At 46.6% G+C, this 25,360-nt stretch overlaps 1 long non-coding RNA gene across 1 annotated transcript in view; it reads right to left on the minus strand.

Annotated features, from left to right (window-relative positions):
- LOC146182812 (uncharacterized) overlaps positions 1-25,360 on the minus strand; it is a 95,762-nt gene that overhangs the window by 20,532 nt on the left and 49,870 nt on the right. The window contains exon 2 of the long non-coding RNA XR_014708665.1: positions 151-213. This is a non-coding gene — a long non-coding RNA (uncharacterized LOC146182812). The remainder of the gene's footprint in view (positions 1-150; positions 214-25,360) is intronic.

A 25,360-nucleotide genomic window follows, 5' to 3' on the forward strand; every position in this document is an offset into this window, starting at 1 on the left:
GCAGAGACGGCATTTCACCTAAGCTTTTGTCTTTGCTTTGTGTGGGTAGAGTACTCGAGCAACTTGGTCAGAATTAATTATAAATCATTATCATGTGCATCATCATAAAAGCCTTACTGGTGGGGCCATCTCATGGTCATGCATGCTCACCTTTGTAGCCTTCACAGCAGTGTTGTGTTTCTCCGGTAGGGCCAATTGCTGCTACAGGTACCACTGCAAGTGCAAATTACAATTATGTAAGTGCTAACATTGATCAAATCAGGCAAGCACCCATCCAAACATTGCAATAAGTTTTCAATGGGGTGCAACATAATTTATCAAGCATAGCTCAGTTTTTCATGGTGTGACAATCACTAAGCAAAGGTGTAAATACAATGTTCTCATCTGTAGCTGTCCCACAATATATTGCTCAGTGTACCATATTTGAATGAATATTATTTGCACTAACATCACTAATTAACTACATTATCAGATTAGTTATACTTGCTCCAGCCAGTAGCTACCCACAGATATACTACATTATAATTTCAGATTTGCTCAGCCATATAACTGAAGCACCCAGGTTCGAAAACTCAACCACTGCTGTCGTGTTTATTTGGAGGTGAAACACAAAGGTGTCTGTGCGCTGTATAAAGTCAATGCACCTTAAATATCTTCACTAGGCATAAATTATCCTGCAGCCCTCCACTATGGTAACCCTTTCACTCCAGCCTTCCCCAATGATACGGTTCAGGTGTCCAGCCATAAGTGGCACATATACTATGACTTTCCTAATAACCAAAACAAGTTGGTTTATAAGAACAATATCAATTTGACTTTTACCATCCTAAAGTCAAAGCAAGATATGCAGCTAATTTTAGTTAGTATCCCTGTAAAATTTTAGCCCAAACAACCAAGCAGTTCAGCCAACAATGTTTTTCTGTCAAGCTCCTATTGATGCAACAGTATGTATACACCTTTTTTTTTCGAACACTCAGCGCCACCATGGGTTACCGAAGAGCTTAAGGGAAATGCATGTACACAACGGCAGCCCCTTCTTTGCAAGTGGTTTAGCTGAGTCTGGTCAAGTATAAACTCGTCAATAAGTTTATTTGTAGCCACAATCGAGTGTCTTAGATTTTCTTGATGACCCTCACCAATATTCTGCCTACACATCTTCCACTGTACAGCAGTGTGTGAGCATTTCTTCACTTGATAAACGTCGCATTCACCGCAGAAATGACAAATTATGCTATCATTAGGAACACTTGCCTGCTCCACTCAAGCCAAGTCAAAGCATGCTCAGCACAATTGCCAAAATTTCTGCAATGACGCCGAATGCGGGGGCATCAGGTGATGAACTCCACTGCTCCTCAGGTAGCCCCAGCATGTCCCCAGCCTGCTTTTCACTGCATCTGCAATGAACGGCACTGTACGTTCACAGTGGTACAAGCAACTTCCTATAATCCTAGCCCCAAGTATGCCTGATCAAGTGCTGAGCTTTTCACAACAACGCCGCGCACTACCGTGTCGGGCAACAAAAGGCGCTTATATAGCCTTTTCTGACCAGGTCGTCACTTCAAAATCTTGTCATAGCCCTAGTGTGAAAGACTAAAATTATAATAAAAGAAGACACCATAGATTTACACAATGCCTCCTGTTGTGGTACTAGACGATGCCAGGCAAGCCCGACCAGGCAGCAAGTGGCAGCGACATACAAAATTTTCTTGCACACAGTCGTCACTTCTACAGAAAAACATGGTATTGGTTAATGACCTGCATTGTGTATCGTTGTCTAGCTTTCATCACAAGTTCTGATACCTTTCTTTAAAAGGTTGTACCACCTTGCTTGATCTTTCACCTTGACTCAGTTGATGAACCTCCACAATTGCTTATTTGAACTCTTCGCTATCCAATAACCTACTTTCACAAATAACAAACTTACCTCATTTTTCCAACTGCTGGTTTTTTTATCACACAGCTCGTTCGCAACCACTACTTCTGTGGCCTAAAGACGGCCAATCTTGCTAAATGCAGCACATGAACAATGATTCATAATAAGGGAGTAATTACTGCATCCACCCAAGCGCAGCCAACTTCGTAGGTAAAGAAAAATTCATCCTGATCCGGGAACTGCAGCCGTGGGGCTGCGCTTGGGTGGATGCAATGAGTAATTACTCCCTGATTACAAATCTACTCCACCTTAGGGGATTCCCCTAAATATCTGACGAACAGTGATTCATTTTAGACAGATCTGCAACACTACTTTCTCGGCACGAAAACTATGGTACCGCTTATTTCGTGCACTCGTACAACTGCGCCGCATGCTCGCAAAGTACTCTGGAATGGTTGCCATGCAGAAACCCAGAGGGCAGCTCTCGCAGTAAATAGGCAGCGCCATTAGTGGGCACCGGAGAAGATTTGCCAGCAAAGTTGTGGCCACCTGGGCAGGGCGCATGCATGAATGAGGCAGCCATGGGAAGGAAAGTAATCGGGGTCTGTGCACCTAAATGATGGTGGTTTGGGCTAACTGGAGTGATGTGGTGAAGGTCTAACAATGTAGGAGCCACAAGACACAAGATCTAAAGTCATGGACAAGCCCTGGCTGTTTGCTGACAGTTTATTTCATGGCTGCAAACTTAACAAACACCAAAACCACTACAATGGTGCTCAAGCAGCCAAAGAAAAAACCAAAGGGAGGGAAATTAAAAATATGATAGAAAAAAATGTACAAAATTAGATTTGTGGTGAACAGCCGGGTAGTCCTCTCGATACATGCAGAACTTCACACAAAGCCAACCCCGAATGCATCAACTCAAATGGAACTGGCTGAGAAACCATTCCTAGACAAAAAAAAAAAGATGCGGGGAAGTTGACGGCAGAGAAGGAAAGAATGGGTATGGAAGAAGAGTAGGAATGAAGGAAGCAGGAGGTGAAAAGAAAAAAAAATGCTGGAAAAAGTGATAGAAATACAAAAAGCCTGTAAACTCGCAAATGATGGCTGCAGATTGACACTGCCAAGGCAATTGTAACAATATAAAATCGAGAAGTGAAGCTTCGTGACAAAAAGGAGCGAATTGAGAAACACCAAAAATAGTGAAAATAATAAATTCATGAACTTACAAGGTGCAAGAAAGAAAAATACTAATAAATATGCAATTAGAAATGCTACTTGCCCGTTGGTAACTCTATATTGTACTCGTGTTTCTGCATGCTGTCAGGGACAATACCCTGTCATTTGTAGGTATAGCTCACAGCACAGGTTAAATAAAGGTTTTACAATCATCAACTGCATCCACGAGTGACCCACTGGATGCGCACTGCGGTAGTCTTAGGGCACGTGTTTTTTATTCTGGCAGGCATGCCAGTTAATTGGTACCAGATATTACAGGGGTCTATGAGTTTCCCTTTCTTTCTCACGGCTTGAAAAGCATTATGAATAGAACAGGTTGTAGTGTGCCTCTTTTGAGAAGAACCCCTTATGGCAAATCCGGATGTAATTTCCGGCTCACTGCTAGTCAGGATCGCAGCAATCCAATATTTTCAAGATTTAGCTTTGTAAAACTTGTTTGGGGACATGAATAACAATGAACCTGGTTAGAGAAAATGTGTGCAATTGACCACTGCAACCCAGAAATCCCTCTATGACCACAGATTGCTGTTAATACTGCGAAAATGTTCAGGCAGCTTCACAGCGTCTCTGTGGCCCGGCACATACCTCCCAGATGGCCCTTCCATTCTGCGGGCGTGTGCATTGTGGCCAGAGTAGGGAGCCTACATTCTGTGCCAGTGCCCAGCTTAGGGTACTAGCCACTGTACTTAGGGTGATCACCTCACTCCAGGGTTGTCTATTTTGTCCAAAAACATCCGACAAGCTTAGTGGGCCAACATTTCGGTCCACAGTTTACATAGGCAGGATGATGATAAAAAATTTTGCCGCATTAGCTGGTATCAAATACCAAACCAAAATGACATGTCTTAGTAGGAAATAAAATTTTGCAATGCTTTGTGTTAATGCACAGCATTACTTGGCTGATGAGTGCTGTGTACAGAATGTACAGTGTCCATGTAGGTGTGTTCTACTTCGGGTACAATACTGCAATTGTTATATCAATGGAAACCTTATGTCAAGTATAACTGCACTAACATTATGGTAGGCATTAAGTATTCTATGGTTAATTAGCTGATTGTGTATAAAAATTAACTTTATACTGTAACATCAAGTCATATATCGTTGAATAGCTTGTGTCGAGTATAATTGCACTTGACTATTTGCAAGTCTTGATTAAATGCCGTTATTTAATTAACTGATTAAAAATTTACCTTCGAGCTACAGCATCGTCATATATCATTGGAAAGCTTATACTGAGTATGTTTGTTACACTAAATGCCGGTTTTAGGTAATAACTGTTAACTAGTTATTAGCGATTAATAATTGAACTTTAAGCTACATCAAGTCATACATCGCAGAATAACTTATATCTAGTTTGACTGTACATTAATTAATTATTAGTGCTTAACACTTCAACTTTAGGCTACAACGTTAAGCCATGTATCATTGGATAGCTTATATCAAGTACAATCAATTGCTGACATTTGCCAATTCCAGTTGATCAGATAGCAATTCAACTTTAAGCTACAATGTGGTCATATATCACGGGATAGCTTATATCCAGTATGATTGCAATACACTAATTTTGGTCTTTGTTTTTAGCCTGTAATTAGTTAATTGTGATTACCACTTGAACTGAAGGCTACAATGCCACATATATTACAGCATAGCCTATATCTAGTACAGTTTCAATACACTAATTGTGAATTTTTCCTAATAGCTGGTTATTGGTTAATTAACACTTGCAACATTAAGCTACATCAAGTCATATATCAAGGGATGGCTAATGTTAAGTGCAAGTCTCGTACCCTAATTGCAGAGCTTAGTTAATAGCCTACATCAAGCCATATCACAGGACAGCTTATACAGAGTGCAATTGCAACACACTGATTGCTGGCCTTTGTCTATAACCGTCAATCAGCTCATTGTGATTAAGAAAAATGGAAGTTCTAGGCTCCACTTGTGACAGTATGCTACTTTGTTAAGTGCCAAGTCCTGTTATGTTTCATGTGACTAATGCCTCTCTTTTGATCCTCATTGAACCCTATCTGTATTCAACTCAATGCTTATCCATGTTTTCCAAGCAGCTTCCTCAAGTGCTCGAGTTTTCAAGCACATTCAAGACAGTGTGCGGCCACCCTCCACGGCACCTATTGCACATGAAGGAAACTTTTCAATGGTCATTCAAAACTACAGTGTAGCACCCAATGCTTCAATCCTATTCGAAAACAACAAAACAAGGGGAGGCAAGTGGCCAGTTGAACGGTGCGAAACAGAAAGCACTTGTTCTGCAGTAGGCCACAACGCGGGGGTCCACTTTCTGGGGTCCACTTTCGGTACGCGGCAACACTTTATCGTAGTGTACAATCTTGCAGCACCAGCTCGCTTTGTTTACACGAGCTAGCATTATCGCGACTTTAGTTCCCTTTAAGTAGAACTGCTGCTAATTTTCCCCGAGCTTTTCCAGATTATCCAGATTGCCTGAGAATGTTTGGTTTTTCTGGTTGGTAGACACCCTGCAATAACTTCAGTTATTTAATCAATTACATACACATTCTAAATTTTCTTAGCCTCACCAAGCAATGTATTTTCAATTACATACACATTCTAAATTAGCCTCATCATGCAATGTCTTTTAATTCTGCACATTCTGATGCCTTTGAACGACCTTTCTCAATTTTTTTAGCTACTCAATTATCTAATTGATCAATTACACAAATTTTTTCGAATTAACCTCATGAATGATTGCCTTTTACTTCTGAGCATTCTGACAACTTTGAACCTCTTTCTATCATTTTTCATTATCTTTTAATTATTTTAATCGGTTATTCGATCATTTACAAACTACATTTCCTTGCATCATCAAGCATGGGCACTGTGAGCATTTTGACACCTTTGAAGCTTCTTTTCTTTATTTTTTATTTCTTTTGTATTTTTATTGCATTTTCTTAACCCATCATTGCCCATTACACAACAATCAATCACTAACAGCATAAATTACCGCTATACATTTTTTTACGCAGCCCCCGATTATTTACGACACACGGTGTCTGCACTGCTACTATTACTGCGCCGATGGCTTTTCGACCGAACGAGCTCTATAAGCTATCAGTTCAATTTACCGCAGTGCGTTAAATTTTCGTGCATTGAGCAGCGAAGAAAAAATTGGACCGGCACACCCGTTTGGGTTAGCAGTCAGCAGTGAAATATTTCAGAAGAGACTGAAAATGGCACTTGAAGGACTAAATGGAATTCTGTGCCTAGCAGATGACACCCTCGTCTATGGAGTTGGTGAAAATCAAAAGGATGCTTTAAAGATCACGACAGAATGCTCGAAAACCTTATGCAGAGATGCTGACAGACTGGAATACGTCTGAACAAATACAAGACGCAACTTTGCACAAACACAACAGTTTTCCTGGGACAAGTACTGACGAAAGGACTGAAAGTAGATCCAGATAAAACAAAGGCAATTCAAGAAATGTCTCGACCAACTGATGTCCAAGGCGTGCAGCGGTTTTGCAAAATGATCAATTACCTGTCCAGGTTCCTTCCCGGAATTTCACGAGTGTTGGAACCACTGAGGAAGCTCACAGTGAAAGACACACCGTGGCGCTGGGGAGAACAAGAACAAGCGTTCCAGAAGGCAAAGGATGCAGTGACAAGAGCTCCTATTATAGCAAACTTCGACAGGCGAAAGCCAGTTCAAATACAGTGCGACGCCAACGACCTCAGACTTGGAGCAGCTCTCATCCAAGAAGGAAAACCTGTATCCTTCGCCAGCAGAGCACTAACACCGACAGAAAGTTGCTACGCCCAGATCGATAGGGAAATGCTAGCGATCGTCTTTGCATTGCAGAAATTCCATCAGTACACCTTCGGAATGGCTACAACGATCATCCGTGATTACAAACCTCTACAATCCATCATGAAAAACAGACTCGATCAAGTATCAAGACAGCTGCAAGGTATGATACTGCAAACGCAAAGGTATAACATCAACATCGAGCACAGATGAGGGAAAGAGCTACTTCTAGCCGGCACAATGTCGAGGGCATTCCTTCCCAACCAAGGCAGTGAAAGTGAACTAGAAAGCATCAATGTTGTGAACTACCTGCCAGTGCGCAAGGAAACCTTGGAAAAAATTCGCGAAGTGACGAATAAAGATGACTTAATGCAGAAGCTAAATTCAATCATATTGTCAGGATGGCCACAAGAAAGGCACCAAGTGCCACGAGGCATGCGCGTCCATTACCCATTCAGAGATGAACTCACAGTGGAGGACCTCATCTACAAGGGATTATGACTGCTCATCCCACTGTCTCTGCGCCGTGAGATTAGATAAATTTCACGCATCGCACATGGGAATTGAGAGTTAAATTTGGCGAGCTCGCGAGTGTGTATTCTGGCCAAGGATGAATACAGAACTGAAGGATTACATCGCAAGTTGTGAAGCATGTCAAAAGCATGCGCGTTCCCAACAACGAGAGACACTCATCCCTCATCCGGAACCGAGTTATCCGTGGGAACGAGTCGGATGCGACATCTTCGAGCATCAAGTGAAAAACTTTCTCGTTACAGTCAACTACCTCAGCAACTTTTGGGAAATGGATCAGCTGAAGATGATAACTTCAACCCAAGTGATCCTCAAGCTGAAAGCTCACTTTGCTAGGTAGGTACGGGGTTCCAAGAATTCTGGTGAGCGACAACGGACCCCAGTTTGCGAGCTAGGAGTTTGAGTTTACTAAAAGCTGGAACTTCGAACACAAAACGTCAAGTCCGGGTTATCCGCGTTCGAATGGAATGGCCAAATCAGCAGTAAAACGGCAAACATGCTATTGAAAAATGTGGAATAAAGCAACTCAGAACCGCAATTGGCATTACTAGATTTTAGAAATACACCCCTGCAAGGATTAAACGCCAGCCCGGCACAACTGCTCATGGGTCGCTGCACCAGAACGACACTGCCGTCCACAGCAAAGCTGCTTGAACCCGAAACAATAAACGTAACGAGCAAGAGGCAGGCAAGAAGACAAAGAACAATCTTTTATCATGACAAACATGCCAAGGACCTGTCAACACTGAAAGAAGGACAAGATGTGACTGTCCAACCGGTTAGAAGTGGACCATGGTCTAAAGAAACCGTGACAAAAACAGTTGATGACAGATCGTATGAAGTCAACATGGCAGACAGTGTTCTGAGAAGGAACCGCGTGTTTATAAGCCCACCGAAGAGTGCAACCAGCAGCCAAAAGGAACAAGAAAAGAGGTAATGCTGAAACAGGAGACAAACAAACCAATGAAACTGAAGAGCAAGAAAGCCAGCAGCGCACTGACGTGACTCGCACGCCGGCACAATTAACCTCAAAGGGCAAGAATGCTCCCGATGCGACTTCACGGTTACCTGGTTGGATGACGGCAAGCTACAAACAGGGAGGATGTTACAAGATGCTCTTGTAGATGGCGCTAACTGTGCCAGCAACGCACCCTCCGCTGTCTGAGCAGCAGCCAGCCGCGATCGAGCCCCATCGCAAGCGATGCGCCGAGCGCCGACGGCCGCCGTCCTCCTCACCCTCTTATAAACAAGGAGCAGACGACTCGGATTCTGGGGCGTCTCCACTTGAACTGCTACGCAGCAGACCCAGCCATGTATTCCGCCTAATCAGATCTATGTAGCCCATACTGTAATAAATGTTCAATAATCCCCAGCTAAAAAAAGTCCTCAGTTAATTGAATCACCCTAGATTAGACAGGCACGAAACACTAGCCAATTCTCTCTTCAGTGCAGAGCGCCCGCCTGCGTCGGTTCAGTCGGAGACCAAAATGACGCTGTTAGCTCAATTGCATGGGCCCGCTTGCACGAACGTGAGGGTATAAGTCCAGTCTTAAGACCGAGTCTAGTCTTATCCGAATCTAAAATAAGACTGGGCTTCCCGGCGGCCGCTTTCACGATCCGATAAGACTGAACGTGTTTCGCCAGTTTTTTTTTTTTTTGTAGTCATGTAGGCTCTTGCTTTATACTATGGATATCGTGCAGGAGTAACTTGGGCACTTATTGTGTTGTCAGCCATAGAAGGTACAAAATAAAAGTCATTAACAAAATACTAGGTCGACGAGACTAATACTGATCATAAGCCATCATAAGCAATAAGCTACCAAAAATACTAACGAAGCATCTGAAGTGGCAATACTGAACGCAATCAAACGACTTACCTGAGCGTACATGGACGCGAGACCGCAGACGCTTGTCCATAGCAATTTCGTGGCGCCCTGGTTATGACCAGTTATAACACTATAACGCTCATTAAAACACAATTAAGATCCGGTATACTGCGCCGAAGTGGAGAAAAACGCTCTGCACTCAATAGCGTTACGTATATGCACTCCCTGCGCTACTCAACTGGGGCATTGTGCAGCGCGCTCGCCTGTTTTTCCTCGGGAAGCCCGTGCGCGCCGCTTCTTTGTTCTTGCCCTAATGGCGGCACTTCGAGCAGAACACGTTGACATAGCTCGTGGAAAGATGGCCCCTCCCGCTCAAGTGAAATGAATTTCCCGTCCTGATTTATCTAAACTGATTTATTTATAGGAAGGGAAAGGCGTGGTAACTGTCTCACTTGTTTTTCTGTAGACACCGCAACCGCGCCAGCTATGGGGTTATCGTAAGGAGGAAGTGCGTGGACGCATGCTGGCAGAACTGGCGTCCACATTGGGCCTCACCCTCCACACCGACCCAGCATTTCCCACCCGCGTAGGCAACTCGGTGACCCGAGACACATGCCCGGACCTCACCTTCACTCGCAACATAAGACACGCAGACTGGATCAACACCGAGGAGACCCTCGGTAGCGACCACTGTATCCTCAACACAACAGTTTACACACGCCCCCTGAAGCGCCCCACAACGAAAGCCCGCATCCCCGATTGGACTACCTTTCGCCAAAATTTCCCAACAGAAACTAACACGAACATCACAGAGCAGGGCTACACGACCTGGTCCCAGTCAGTCATGGCGCACCTTCACTCCCATGAGAAACAAATACAGCTCACAGAGGTAGTTACGGACGTGGACAACCACCTCCTGCATCTCTGGGAAGCACGCCGTGGCCTCACGCGCCGCTGGAAGCGTCAGAAACACAACAAGAAGCTGAAAGCTCGCATTGCGGATCTCACCAGGCAGGCAGCAGAGTACGCGGCTCAACTCGCTGATTCTAACTGGGTGGACCGTTGTAACACGGCGGCGAGGCAAATGTCGAGCCGCAACACGTGGCGGCTCTTCCGAGCCCTCATCAATCCAACACAGACACGCACGGAAACGCAAAAACACCTACACAAAGCCATGCACTCATTCCAAGGAAACACAATGCAGCTGGCAGTGGCGCTACGCGATCGCTACCTGTGCACAATTCAGGACCCCCGCGGATCGGCCTATTCCTATGCAGGCAGGGAAAACTCGGAGTTGGATAACCCATTCCGGCTCCACGATATGCGGGCCAGTCTGGCCAAAATGAAGAAGGGCACTGCGCCAGGCAGGGACAAGGTCACCGTTAAACTTCTGGCGAACCTCCCTGACGCGGCGCACCAGTGCCTTCTTGACTATATCAATGCAATCTGGACAGGGGAAACCCCCCTTCCCATTGAATGGAAGACGGCTCTCGTCACCTTTATTCCCAAAGCTGGGAAACCAATCGACACGGACAACCTCCGACCCATCTCTCTCACCTCGTGTGTGGGCAAATTGATGGAGACGATGGTGCGGGATCGGCTGTCTGAGTACCTTGAACAACACAACACTTTCGCGGACACCATGTTCGGATTTCGCCCACACAGATCCGCACAGGATGTCCTGCTTCAACTCGACCGCGAAATACTGAACCCCATCACATGCACAAGAAACGACAAAATCGTCCTCGCCCTGGATCTCAAAGGGGCATTCGACAACGTAACACACGAGGTCATACTCACGCACTTGAGTCAAACGCACAGCGGCACGAACACTTTCAACTACATAAAACAATTTCTCACAGACAGACTGTCTTATATCCGAATACAGGATCAAGAACACGGACCTTTTTTGCTCGGCACGAGGGGCACTCCGCAAGGCGCAGTGCTGTCCCCTCTGCTATTCAACGTTGCAATGATGCGCTTGCCTGCTCTGTTGGGTGCGGTCGAAGGTGTGCAGCACGCGCTGTACGCCGACGACATCACCCTCTGGACCACGCAAGGGCGTCTGGGGGACATGGAGACAAGCCTGCAAACGGCTGCTAGCATAGTGGACCGCTATGCCCGCGGCTGTGGTCTCCAATGCTCACCGCAGAAATCTGAATTCGTGCATCTGCGCCCCTCGCGCTCATGCTCGACTCAAATCAATCTCACCTTGCAAAGCGGTCCCATTCAAGAATCTAAAGAAATCAGAGTTCTTGGGCTCTTTATACACAACCAAAGACGATGCGACACAATACTCGCAAAGCTCCGGCAGGTGGCGGACCAGGTGGGCCGCATGGTCCGCCGGGTTTCCAACAAGCGCGGTAGGTTACGATGCAAGGACGCCTTGCGGCTGGCGAACGCATTCGTGTACCAGTCGAATCTTGTATTCGACTCCCTACCTGCACCTGCGGAAACAGGAGGAAGATACTCTCGAAGTTATCCTCCGTAAAATCATGAAACGAGCACTGGACCTCCCGGTCTCCACCTCTACCAGCCGTCTCATGGCGCTGGGTGTGGTGAATACTTTCAAGGAGCTTCGGGAGGCCCACCTCACCAATCAGTACACGCGTCTAACAAAGACAGAGTCGGGTCGCCGTCTTCTTGCCCGACTTCACATCCAACACACCCAACTCACAGAGGAGAGATGTCGCATTCCCGAAAAATGGAGACGCGCCCTCCATGTGCGGCCTCTCCCCGCCAACATGTCCAAAGAGGACCATAATGGTCGGCGCCTGGCGCGGGCGGAAGCCTTGGACCGCCATTATGGAAGCAAACCAGGAGTTTTCGATGTGGATGTCTCCGGCCCCAACCCTAGGGGTTGGTACACAGCCGCGGTCATCCACAAGGGCAAAACAGTAGATGGCCTGACGTTCAAGGCCCAGTCACCAACACACGCAGAAGAGGTTGCCATCGCCCTCGCAGCCTCTGACTCCTCCTCTAAATACATCATAACAGACTCGCGAGGGGCTTGTCGGAACGTCCAGCAAGGGTGGACTGCTCCTCTAGCTTACCGCATATACAAAAATTGCAGTCGAGATTCGGATCCCGCGTACCGATCTCTCGTTTGGGCTCCAGGTCACCAAGGTCTACAAGGGAATGAGGCAGCCGACGCCGCCGCCCGCGCGCTTTCTCTCCGGACATTTCCCACGGGACCCGACGCGGACCGGGATTTTGATTTCAGCCCAGTGTACAAATTTAAAGAAATATGTGAATATTACAGATCTACGCACCAAACTCTTCCCACCCCGTGCAAAGGGCTGGGGAAGGCTAACGAGCGGGTGCTCCTGCGCCTGCTCACCAATACAATGTTGTGCCCGGCTATTCTAAAACATTTTGATCCGCAATTCGACGGGCTGTGCTCGCACTGTGGGGAGGTGTCTGACATCTACCACATGGTGTGGGCCTGCCAGAAAACCCCATCTTTGCCCCCTATCCCCAACCCCACCCGAGAGAACTGGGAGGCGACCCTGTCCGGCTGCTGCACCCTAGAGGCCCAAAAGGTCTTAACGCAGCGCGCCCGGGCTGCGGCAAACGCCAATGGAGTGCCTGTCTAGGCATCCCACCTAGTGTACATACCTATATGTATTATAATAATAAATGTTTTCACCACCACCACCACCACCGTAAGGGAAGGGAGGAAGATGGGAGTGAAAGTGGATAGAGAGAAAGAGGAGCCGTAGTGGAGAGCTACGGAGTAATTTCGACCACCTGGGGATCTTTAACGTGCGCTGACATCGCACAGCACACGACGATGTCAGCGCACGTTAAAGATCCCCAGGTGGTCGAAATTACTCCGTAGCCCTCCACTACGGCTCCTCTTTCTTCGCTCAACCAGCTTTCGTATCCTGAGGGAGGGGAGAGGCGAAAGCGCACGCCCACCCTAGAAACGACCAATTATAGGGCACGCGCGCTCTGGGGATGCAACCAATGAGAGGGCACACTTTGGAGAGCTGCTTTGTGCTGGGATATAACGGGGAGGATGAGGGGGAGCATCTATCCATCCGCACTCAGCAGCACGCAGACTTTCATCTGTATTTTTTACCTATAAGTGCAGAAAGGTTGAAGGGAGGGTGCCATCAAGTTTGCCATTCCCAGGTGAAAATCTTAGCAGAGAGACTAGCGGCATCTACCGACAAAAGGACAAAATGACAGCGGAGCCGATATAGGGAGTATCGGCGAGAGGAAGGCAAAGGGAGGGCACGGGGAGATGGAGGAGAGCGTTCGTGACGGCCGGACGTAACGTCGAAAGCTACATTGTGTAATCCGTTCTAATCCAGTTCAATCTTCATTAAATTTCGTTTCTTTGAGAACATCGATCGTGTCATCATGAGCTGCAAAGGCTGACAAGGCGATGAAGATGTTTCAGAACGAACCCAGCGCGGGCAAGCGACCAAAAACTATTGTCAATGGCAAGCATCGCCACGTGCAAAACCGCCACGAAGATGCAAAGGCTGACATGGTGACTAGGACCATTAATAAAACCAGTGCGGATAAGCAGCCAGAAAATACGATTCAACAACGGCTGGAATGAAGACGTCACATGCTTCACACCTGCGTCAACGAGGTAAACGACACGAAACGACATCGAATGGAACGGAACGGAACGGAACCTTTTTGAAACGGGCGAACCACACTCCGTTCTTCCCGCTGAAAATAAAAACCATGCTACAGGACCTCCGCGCAAGTGAAATAATACTCACAGCCTTTACGATGGCGAGACCACAGCCGGTGAGCCCCGAAGCATCCTCAAAGTCACATTACGGAACGTCAACACGCTGGCCAAAAGCACGACACCATCACACCCAACGTTTAATAGGTATATCTATAAACGTTGATCACACCGCCTCAGTCCGAACACTAGCCGGCGCGGCGGCACCTAAGCAACTAAAACTGGGATAGACGAATCGTTGCGTCACCCAATCCAGGCCCAATAAACTCTCAGGAGAGAGTCACGTGATCATTCGCCCGTTGCTGAACTGTTGCTAGGCGCGAAAGAAGGCAGTGTTAATATTCTAGAGCACTATAGCAGTGATGGTATAGTGCCTAGAATATAGGCACTATATTTATGGCGTCTTAACGGCAGGGTTGCCAGATTTGGCTACTTTCTGAGCCGCCTGGCGACATTGTTGGATTGTTAAAACGTTTATTTGGGGCCTGCAGTAGAACGCGGGCGCGCGCGCTCCGGACGGGGCCTACGTCGTCCTCTGGGCACCGGCCGCGCGGCCTGGGTCCCCGCTCGCCGTTGCAGGCTCGCTGGTTCCCTGCCGGGCCAGCGCCTTGATGACCTGCTGGACGGCCCAGAGTTGATCCTTTTGATTGTCACTCCCTGCGGCTGCTTCCAGTCGCGGCGGGATCCTCCCAGACTTAGCTTATTCCTGGTACTTGTTGCAATTCCACAGAATGTGTGCGAAGCCGGCCGTCTCCGTTTGGCAGGCTGCATTTGTCTGTCGGGTACGTCTCGGGACACATTCTGTGCATCAGCGACGGGCTGGGGAGTGAGCCCCGTCGGTAGCTGTCTGAATAAAACGGCTTGTTCTCGACTGAGCCCCGAGCAAGGGGGTGGAAGAGTTCTGCGAGCTAGGCGGAACGCCTTGTTTATTTCGTTGTAGTCGGTCATTCGGTCCTTGGTGCTGAACCACAGCGGCCAGTCGACCGAGGCGCGGTCCATTAGCGCGCGCCTCCGCGTGTGCCGTCTCCTTGTGGTTGGCGTTGCGGTCTGACCCCTCGCCCGCGTGCGCCGGGAACCATTTGATTCTCACTTGTTTGCTGCCATCGTCGTTCTTGGTTGCCTGCAGTATGCGCACCGCTTCCTTCGCTATCCTGCCTTTGGCGTAACTTCTAACCATAGCACTGTGTGGCAGTCGCGGTCGGCGATGGCCAGGGCGACAAAAATTTTAGGTTGGCTACTTTCTGGCTACGTTTAAAAAAAATTCGCCTATTCCAACGAGCCTGTTTGCGCGCTGTTCAGGATGTTCGTTTTTATACATAGAAGAAAGCAAATCTATCAACGCCAGCGCTGCAATACAACCAACTGTGCATGGTGACGGCTGCCCCCCCCCCCCCCCCCCCCCCCCCCGCTGTTTCAAAGGGAACGCTCTTAACATCCATCCACTAAAACCCCTTGATAATTTGAAAATAGCGACACTCTCCTCCACGCCGCGCTTTCCTCCTCAATTCTTCTCGCGCGGCTAAGATGGCGCGGCGGCTGCGAGCTCTGCGCACGACACGCTTTTCTTTCCCTGGCGCCCATAGAGTTCCTTACACTAGGGTCCCTAGAAATATCGCTAGTCTCTCGTCCGCCGGCCGCGGCGGGGGCTGCCGCTGAATGATCGCCGCGGTGGCGCTGCGGTGAACCGGAGTGCGCCACTGCTGACGGAGTAGACGACGCGCGCCAGTGCGCTTCGAAATGCATTCGCTGCGCACTGCCTGGTGCCTTGTATGTGCGATGCCGCTCTTTAGTTTTTTATTTCGGTTTAGTCGTAGTAACAGGGTATGTTGCTGGGCGAGTTGGTTATTCATTGTCAGAGAAAGAGCGCTATATCAGACGACAGACCAGGAGGAGGACACACACAAATGCGCGAGGACACACACACAGTCGCAGTATTGAATTCGCGCTCCAGTTATTGGCATAACCACGGAAACGATTTTATTTGTCGTGATCGAAGTTTTGCGCGCATGCCCCGAAGCTGATGGAGAAACGAAGCCGCTTTTTTTTACCCTATTATTCTCACTGAATACTACCGCGGTGCAGTATTGTAATAACGTCTTCTGAAGATTTTGCATAAACAATTGTGCTTGCATGAAGGACTATATCAGATGCAAATTCTAGGCTCAGAGGACCATGTGTGCGAGAAACAGACCGCTATCGCCGGCGTTTTCGTTCACGCTATAATTTTATTTTAACTTCTTGTCAAGTTACAACACGTAAGTACAGGGTCTTGAATATTTGGGGGCTGGGATTTAAAAAATTCCTATGCAAAATCTACTAACCCATTCGAGCTGAAATAACGTTCACAAAGTAGCAAAATATAGTCTACGTTATCTGATAAGTGATTCAACATCGGTACTTGCCTAGATTATCGAGAAAAAACTGCGCTCGGTGGCGTGCACAATTTTCGCAGAAGAGAGTCGAGAAGCTAATTTAACATGATGCATTATCTGTTGAGCAGTGAGACAAGCTCCATCCCGGCCGTTGGCAGCTCGCCTCGCTGCCCGACAGATGACGCACCATGTTAAAATAGCTTTTCGACTCTCTTCTGCGAAAATTGTGCACGCCGCCGAGAGCAGTTTTTTCTCGATTTCGGAAAATCTAGGCAAGTACCGATGTTGAATCACTTATCAGATAACGTAGACGATATTTTGCTACTTTGTGAACGTTATTTCAGCTCGAATGGTGTAGTAGATTTTGCATAGGAATGTTTTAAATCCCAGCCCCCAAATATTCAAAACCGTGTAGAACTGGAACCTTTCGGATGCATGCACAATTAAAGCACGCATGATGGAAACCCGAGCCCTGCAAATCGCATCGCGCTTCAGGCAAACTGCTGATATGCATTCTTTGGTGCTTAGGAAGCCGAGTAGCCACTCGAATATACTACCCCTTTTCTTGAATTGCATTTTGCAGCCTCAAAGAGGAAGGCCACTAGCCCTTCTTTCAACCGCTGTCCTTGAAAGGTGTTCATTTTCATTTCATAGACCTTTTACCAACTTTGTCACCAATTGTACATTTTTCATACGAAAACCTGCTCGAGACTTGGAAGTCTTTTTATTCTTTACACCTGCCAGGCTTGGACCTTTTCTTCTTGACAGGGTGTTCTGAGTTAACTTTCGCAAGTATTTGCCGGCTATGCATGCGTGCTGCATCAGAAAGAATGGTGCAGTTCATCGTAAATTAAGTAACGCCCACTGGAGGAGGGAAAGGTCTTTGTCATGCATGGGCTTCAATCCGCAGCCAGGACATAAACTGAGTTTCGCAATGTCCCGAAGAATTATCTCTTCTGTTTACTTGACAGCTGCTATCTCCTCCACTTTCTTTGCTCGAATGTACACTGCAGCATTCATGGCAGCTTCATTTGTATAACTGCGATAGAGCAGAACTCGCCGGCTTACGTAGATATCATCCGGAGATCCATCCTCCCTTGAGACTGCATGTGCGAATGTTACTTGCTCATCATCAGAAAGAGCGACATTTGTCCACGCGGTGGTGGTGACTGCAGCTTTCTGCATTTCTGGAGCAGACTGGCATCACACGTACGATCCACCGTCACTGTATTCTTCAATCGGCTCACTGGTGCTTTGGGATCAATGCGCTTCTTTTTCTCTGCAGGTCTCCCTGCTGACTGTTTTTGCTCGCACAATAAGTTGCGCTCATTTCATTTTTGAGGCAGTGGTTTCGGCAAATATCTTGAAACGTCAGGAAACACTGTCAGGACGGCATCCTTCGTGAGGTAACATCCCGAGGAATCTTAGTCAACCTTTCCCTGAATCACAGTCTTCTCAATAAAACAGCTAGGGTTCGAAGTGTCGCTCACAAACGACACTACTTTCGTCGAGCACTCTGTCGCTGCGCTTGATGGTGCGCTTCCACTCTTGCCTCTTCTCTGCGTCTTTCGGTATCCTAAGACAGATTATTTCACCTTGAACGAGCGCTACCCGCTCTTGCACCCGCGAGCACGAGTTGATTTGCAAGTCCTTTAGTGAATAGGACGGCTCATGGCCACGGATGGAGGTAACGTGGAGTAGGCAGAATCTTTACTGTTTCCACAGATCATCACTCAAATCAAATTGCTCTGATCAGGCCACTAAGGGAGCCATACTTGGCAAATATTATTTGTGTGTTAGCGTCAGTTCCTATAAAAGGCGGTAGGGTTCGAAACACGTGCTGTCACGCTTCTCCCGTTGTGTGGACGTGGCGCGATCCCACATCCATAAAAAGGAGCACCAACACACATGCTTGCTGACTTCCGCGGATTCCGACTCGCGAGCGCAAAAAAATGCACGTGGTGCACAGGCGTTGCCACGGCACTAGCGGTTCAGCAGGGCGCAGACGCGCAGTACGGCACAACCTACACCACGCCCCGAAAGCGAGCAGCCCCACCAGCGCTTTCATCCGAGAAGTGGCCAACCGGTTCCATAGGGAACCCCGCTCGGACGGCAGACTAGCAAATATTTCTAGGGACTCTACTTACACTAACTAGAGGGAAAGCTGAGGGCGCTGCACTTCAGCCACCATGGGCGCGCTAAGAATCATGGGCCGGTGTGCTACTTGTTGCGGGACACTCGGTTTTTCTCGGGTGCGTGAAGCGGCGTTACTGCGATGTTTATTTTTCGTCATCATCACCATCTGAAGGTGCGTACATAGACCGCGAAAGCCTTAGTAGCGAAGGCGCAAAAGCAGACGTCGGCAATAATTGGTTTTTGTTTCCCGAAATGCCTCTAAAAACTTCATTCAGTGATTGCACAACCATAAATATTTTTGTAACTTTTTTTTATTTAAAATTTTGCCTATTAAGTGCGAAATATTGGTATTTGTGCTGCTCAAAACTAAGCCAATAGGAGAAAGAGCCATTGCTTATATTGGATAAATATCACTGACATGCTGTTTCTCTCTTTTTGCAATTTACAGTCACAATATTCAATCTTAAGACATTATTTATGGTAGAACAACGTTTATCTTTGCATTAGTTTTGGCCAAAAGTTGTAGTTCTGCACTCGGTAGCTCTCCGGCCCATGATGCTTTGAGCGCCCGTGGTGGCTGAACTGGCCGTATGGAAACTCCATGTAAACTCCCATAGACGGCAGCACAGCTTTCCCTTTAGGTAAGAGTAAGAAACTATGCTGGCGCCCGCCGGCCGGCCGCAGCAGTCAGTGAAGCGCGCGTTTTTGGGCCAGGTCTGCACTCCAGGATCTAGTACTGCCTCTGACTTTGTCCTTGTTTGTTTGTTTTTTGAGCGTGAACTCCGTCACCGCGGTAAAACTTCGCAAAACGACCCAGGCTGGTGCTTTGAACTTTAAGATCAGAGAAAGTCAAAGTGGCTTACTATATTTCGCTACTTTCAAGCTATCTTGGCTAAGCATAGTATATGTCACGTGATAAACCTTGAGTTTGGATCATTGGTTAATTATACTTATTTTGACCAACTACGGGCCAAATTAAATGATATTTAGTAAATCACACTTGAAACCCAAATTTGCGCTTCAGCATCGAGTCATATACCGTTGGAAAGCTTAGGCCAGGTGTAATGACACTGTAGTAGTTAGCGATCCTCATTAATCTGCGTTAATTAATTAATTTTGTATAAAACCAAATTTTGAGCTTTACGATCAAGTCATATACCGTGGAAAAGCTTAGGATGAATCCAAATGCTCTGAATTAGCGATCCATATTAGCGTTAGTGAGCTATATGCAATCGAAACCACCCTTTGAAGTATAGCATCGAGTCAAATACCTTTCGAAAGCTTAGGTTGAATCCAAATGAGTTGTGCTAGTTATCGAACCAAATAATTTAGTGCTAATTATTTAGGTGCACTTAAAGCAAACTTTGCATTATAGCTGGCGAACTAAGGGCAAGTGTAAACGCATTATGCTAGCTAGCCAAACTTAGATAAACATCCCAACAACAGAGCTAACACACTAACTAGGCTTACCACGAACTGCATCGAAATGTTTTTCTTTGCCCGTGCATATTTGCGTGCAGTAGGTGTTATTTAGCGTGCACCCGCTGACAATAAATTAGTCATGAGTGCATCTTCCGTCCATAGGTTTGTCTCAGTGTGAAAGTGGCTTTTGCACTCTAGTTTGTTCACAAAATAAAACAGTTGCGCACTTTCAATGCGATCAAGGAGCGCGGACAACCATTCATTGACCGCAATTCGCCGAACATTATTAGGCACTGGTGTCAAGGAAGCTTACGAATATACTCGGTATACCTATGAAATAATGATTTCTATATCTCTAGGCAAAGTAAACGCCTCTCGATATGTAATATTGTACTTGAGAAACCGAAGGCTCCCGTCCAACGCCTAGTGGTCATGATCAAAAAGAAGTGTGTGTGATCATGTGAACACCCCCTGCACATTGGCTGTATCCTTGATAAACCCAAACCATGATTGAGAAGGTCAACTCAACTATTTACGGCAGGCCTGAACATCGCACCTGAGTGGTTGCAGTTTGTTTCGTCGTGTTCTCTTTTTGTAGCCATTGTTTGAGACGTCCAACTCCACTAACATTTTATACTTACATTTTTGTGGACATTTTCGCTTCCCGCTCAGCATACCCTAACCGACGACATGTGCACGTCAGACAAGCGTTTACTGAAATTGCGCCTAGCTTTTCCCAACTGGAACAAAAAACTAATCGCGAAGTGAAAAGGCGATATCGCGTCTACTGCGGCGAATCTTACGCGTCCGACTAATTTCTATATGTTTTATGGCATCGCGGACCTCTTCACGCCGCCTTGCTCTGCCCCAAGGTGCAAAAGCAGATATGGCCGTTATTTTGGAGGAGGGGGGCCTCCGAAGGACCGAAAGACCGTGTAGAGCTTAAAAAATAGGAGCATGCTCTGCACATAAAAGATAAACACCTGTAAAGCCCTGTCGTCATGCACGTAATTCCAGGTGAGGCGGCATAGTGCCGACTGCGGAGGGGATTAGATGATGTCAGGGAGAAGCATAATTTGTTTCGTGCGGTTTTGGTCAAATCGACAAAAGAACCACAGTTGCTGAAAAAGCTGGAATAACAGCGCATGGGCACAGCCTGAAATTGACGCGGGTACAAAGATCCATTTCCAACCAACAAAGGCGAATTGTGACCTTGTTAGGGGTTTCTGGTTCAGTTTGCCTTCAACTGAGGGTTTCGATTGGCAAACGCAAACTTTTAGAGCGTATCCTTTTCCAAGTCTCTACAGGAAAGCCAATGACCACAACCACCACGCAGCTTTTTTTTTAACCACTTTTCAAAATGAGCCTTCTTGAACTCCACTTTGAATAGCACTTCACGGAACTTTTGCTATATTTCTCCTACCTTGAAGCTCAGGAACGGCTTGCTCACGGGGATGAGGCAAACATACAGTGCAACCCGACTTGACTAAACATGACTTGTGTCGCTGCGCAGGAATTCATGGACGTCACGACATTATACAAGGATTACAACAGCATTTTTACGAATGAATCAAAAAGCCCTGATCATGTTGGTGGTGCTGCCATAGAGGGAATTTGAGATAAATCAAACGATTAAACCAAAACAAATTTACTCCATCAGTCGAACTTTTTGGGCTGCTAACAACTGTAAGCCGTATAGCCCAATTTAGATTTAAAAAAAAAAACAGTTGCGTTCACTCCGTCACTTATTGGCAACACCCGCTTGTCCTATTACGTAGAAATGTTAGTGATGTCCAGAGAAGTAACTTAGCCTTCATATTTGTTAATTCCCAGCCACATTCCGATATCTGTAATGAGGAATTGCTGACCGAGCCACTAGACTACCTGCGCGAATAGCATCCCGGCCTGAGACTGCATCATCGTTCCGAAAACAAATAAAATGTTTCTGGCAAAATGAATGTGGCTTTAACTCCGTAATAATCTCCACAGCATTAAATCCATTATGAACACAGATGGCGGAGGTACAGAAATCAGGAATGGTTCAACGTAGCCTTAAGCCGTCAGTGAATTGGCAATACACGGTTAATACACAGTCATCTCTTAATAGAGGAATACTCATCGGTTTGCGAAGAGCGCTCGGCGAAGTTAACATTGACCGATATTATTTGTTATTTTGTCAAAGCTAAATAAACTAGCCATTTCTAGCCTGGATCTCATTCGTGACTGCTTGGGGTATAAGGCGCTTATTCTTCAGTTATCGATCCCTTCCATTTGAGGCGTCACAGGAGCCCATCAACACCAGTTAAGAGAGATTAGGCAGTAGGGTTGTGTTATTTTCCCTGTTGTGCGCTAAATATAAGGTGATGAGCAGGCAGACGGAGTACCGAGAATGGGGGGAGCCTGTCTAGACATCCCGGCGTCAATCGCTCAACGTGTTTGCAGCAGCCAGCAATGCTGTCCACCCTTGCTAAGTTGCTATCTGAGCAGTTCTGGGAAGGTATACTGTGCATCTGCAGGTGTGCCGATCGTATGCCAGTCACATACCGCCTTTGCTCGCCTTTCTGGAAGCTCGGCGACTCCGCTTTTGAGCTCGGTGTGCCATCGGAGTCCTTCGCCCCTCGCCGCCTGCCGAGTTCGCTCCCGTAAGAGCGGTCTCTCCTTACTTAACTTGCTTTTCCGACGTTGAACCCGCCAGGAGCTGGGGTTGTGCCAGACGGCAGGCGCAACCCGACAACTCCATGCTGTCGTTCCTGGCGGTCCGAGCAGGCTCCTTGTACCGGTCTGGTATCACGCGATGCTTGCCCAGTTGCTGGCATAAATAAATGAATGCAATTTCAAAAAGTCTCCCCTGACTGTAGCAACCAGTTTGGGTCTATCGACATCAGCGGCCTATGCGCCCACGAGAAATCCCTCCTCACTGGCGGCAAAATGCGGGAAGTTGGGGGCAAAATGTTATTTAAGAGCGCCCGCCTCAATTGCAACTGAATCTGAATTCTCCGCCAGCTGTTGGGATCGCAACCCATCGCAGGGCAAAACATCGAGTGCTTCTTCGACATGCGGAGTCATCGATCGAGCCATGGCTGCATATTCCGTGTATGGTTGACGTTAATTGCTCCTGCTCTGCTCACTCAGCGGATTGCTAACGCTTTCGCTGGGACACTGTTGCCAAATGTTGGCGAGTAAAAGTAGCTATAAATGCGACACGAAAGTAACCAGAATCGTGTAGCTAAAAATCCAGCAAGGAGCTTAAATAACTAAAGATTTTTAAACCATTTTCTTCAAAATATTAGGTTATATAACACATTTATTGGCTGCTTTATTATCTGCAAAGATTAAGCATATCTTTCAAATCATGTTTTCTTGCAGGCGACTACGCAGAACATGTATAAACGAAGCATGAATGTGCTCCCGTTTGATTCCTAATTTAGGACAGACGTAGTTTTCGCAAAGCGCACAAAAAACGTAGCTGCGAATACATTATTGCTCTTTACACATGCAAAAAATAAAGTACTTATCCGTTATGGGCATACCCAAAGGCACATGAAAGCGGAACCCGATGCATCTATAGGCAAGCGTCATGTTTGTTAACAAAGGCGGAGCTACGATCGGCAGCGACAAGGGGTGTAGGCAAAAACGCAGCGTGCCTACACTGCGCTAAGCTACGCCGCCTTCGAAACCGGTTCGCGCGTGCAAATATTCTGAAGTGTAACCTTTGCCTGTGCATAGAAATAGTTTGGTCTCTGCCTGGAGAGTAGTTCAGCACTTTATTATCCGATTACTGCTGGAATTACCTGGCGAAGAGCGCTGCATTGTCTTCCTTCTCCCTGGCCTCAACAGCGTGGGTTACAGTAGCAACGTTGGACTGTAGTGACCGATTAAATTAAATAAAAACGAGAGATAAGAATGAATAAGAAAAACTAATATATAGCGAACACTGTCCAACTTCCGGGCCTATTGTTAGCGCATGCAAGGACGATGATATAAATGATTGGAAGTGCATTTTTCATATGACGACTATTTTGATGGGTACGTTTTCTGCTGCCCTAAGCACCTTCACTCTAAAGAACAATATTATCAGCAACTATACTGAACTAGAAGTCATATTTTTAGCTCACTGTACCAGCAACATAAGTCATAGAATTTCACTGTATAAGAACTCAATCTTCTAGTTCCTTGTAAGGTTCGCCTAGTGGGCGCGCTTCCAACTTGTTTTATCCTGCTCGATAAAAAGACGTTCGACGTCTGTTTTATCGCACAAACGTAGTCGGGGTCATTCACAGGTTAATACATGCATGAAGGCTCGTAAAAATGCTGTTTTTTTGTTTTTTTTTTTTTTTTGCTATGAGCGTAAATGCAATGTTCTCCACGATGTCCACAATCACTTGCAACGCAATTTGCGCGATCTGCTGAGCATTTTTTTTTTAATATATTGAGAAAATTTTTATTCAAATGCGGGTCATCTTATTCTGCTTATATTTTATCCCTCAAAGCCAATTCCACTTTGGGACATTAAACATATTGTACCGTATATACCGCAATTAAATACCTTGCTCGATCAGAGCTGGTTGTACATGGTTAATTCGTTCATTATGATCTTAATGACCTTCAAAAAAAATGTAATACTCTGAGAAATAGCGCTGCTTGACTTTGTCCGGATCCTCACGATGTTCACTCGATTTCTAGGACCGTTGATGAAGAGTGCGTAACTCGTTGAAACTCGGGAAAGTGAAAACAGAGAAAAGCTGCTTCACAACTCTTGGCCTGTTCTGGCATTATCGCGCTGGAGTTGCCTTCGCAGCAGCTTTTGTGTCCTTTCTGTGCAAAAATATGCACGGGTAGTACCGCACATGACTGAAACTCACAGCGCGGTTTCCTAGCTGCGTTCGATTAAGATCATACGCGCACGGAATATCACGTCTAAACATCTTATGCCCTGGTAGTACATACAACAAAACGTGAACGAGCTGCAGGCGTTTGTTATTGCACTATTCATCGTGTGGCCAAAAAGCAATTACGACAATAAGGAGTTGCAAACGAAGTTATCAAGTTTTAGTGCAGAAGTGCAACGCACGTAAGCTGCCAAGGCAATCCGTCGCCGAAGGGTCTACAATTGTCGCGCTCAACGCCTCTGTCATTCGCTCTCATCTGTATGCGACCACAAGAAGCAAGTGAAAACAGGTACCATTTCTTTTTTTGTGCCTTATGGCGCAACCAACTGCACCACACATCGCAGGAATATCGGGAATTATGCTCGAGAACACAGCAAGCGCCGCGCATCCAATGCAGACGGCCTATGCTTTTGCCTACACCACGAAAATCACTGCTGTCGCCAGCGCCGCCGCATCTAAACTGACGTCACGGGCTGAAGCACTTAATTACCTTACCGTAATTCATAATTTACGACACGGTAGAGTGATAAATATTAACTAGCAAACCTAAGAACAGTAAAACATTTATACCGGATGA

This window comes from Amblyomma maculatum, chromosome 7 (assembly GCF_055883805.1).
Source record: "Amblyomma maculatum isolate TAMU_Amacu chromosome 7, ASM5588380v1, whole genome shotgun sequence".
Taxonomy (NCBI): domain Eukaryota; kingdom Metazoa; phylum Arthropoda; class Arachnida; order Ixodida; family Ixodidae; genus Amblyomma; species Amblyomma maculatum.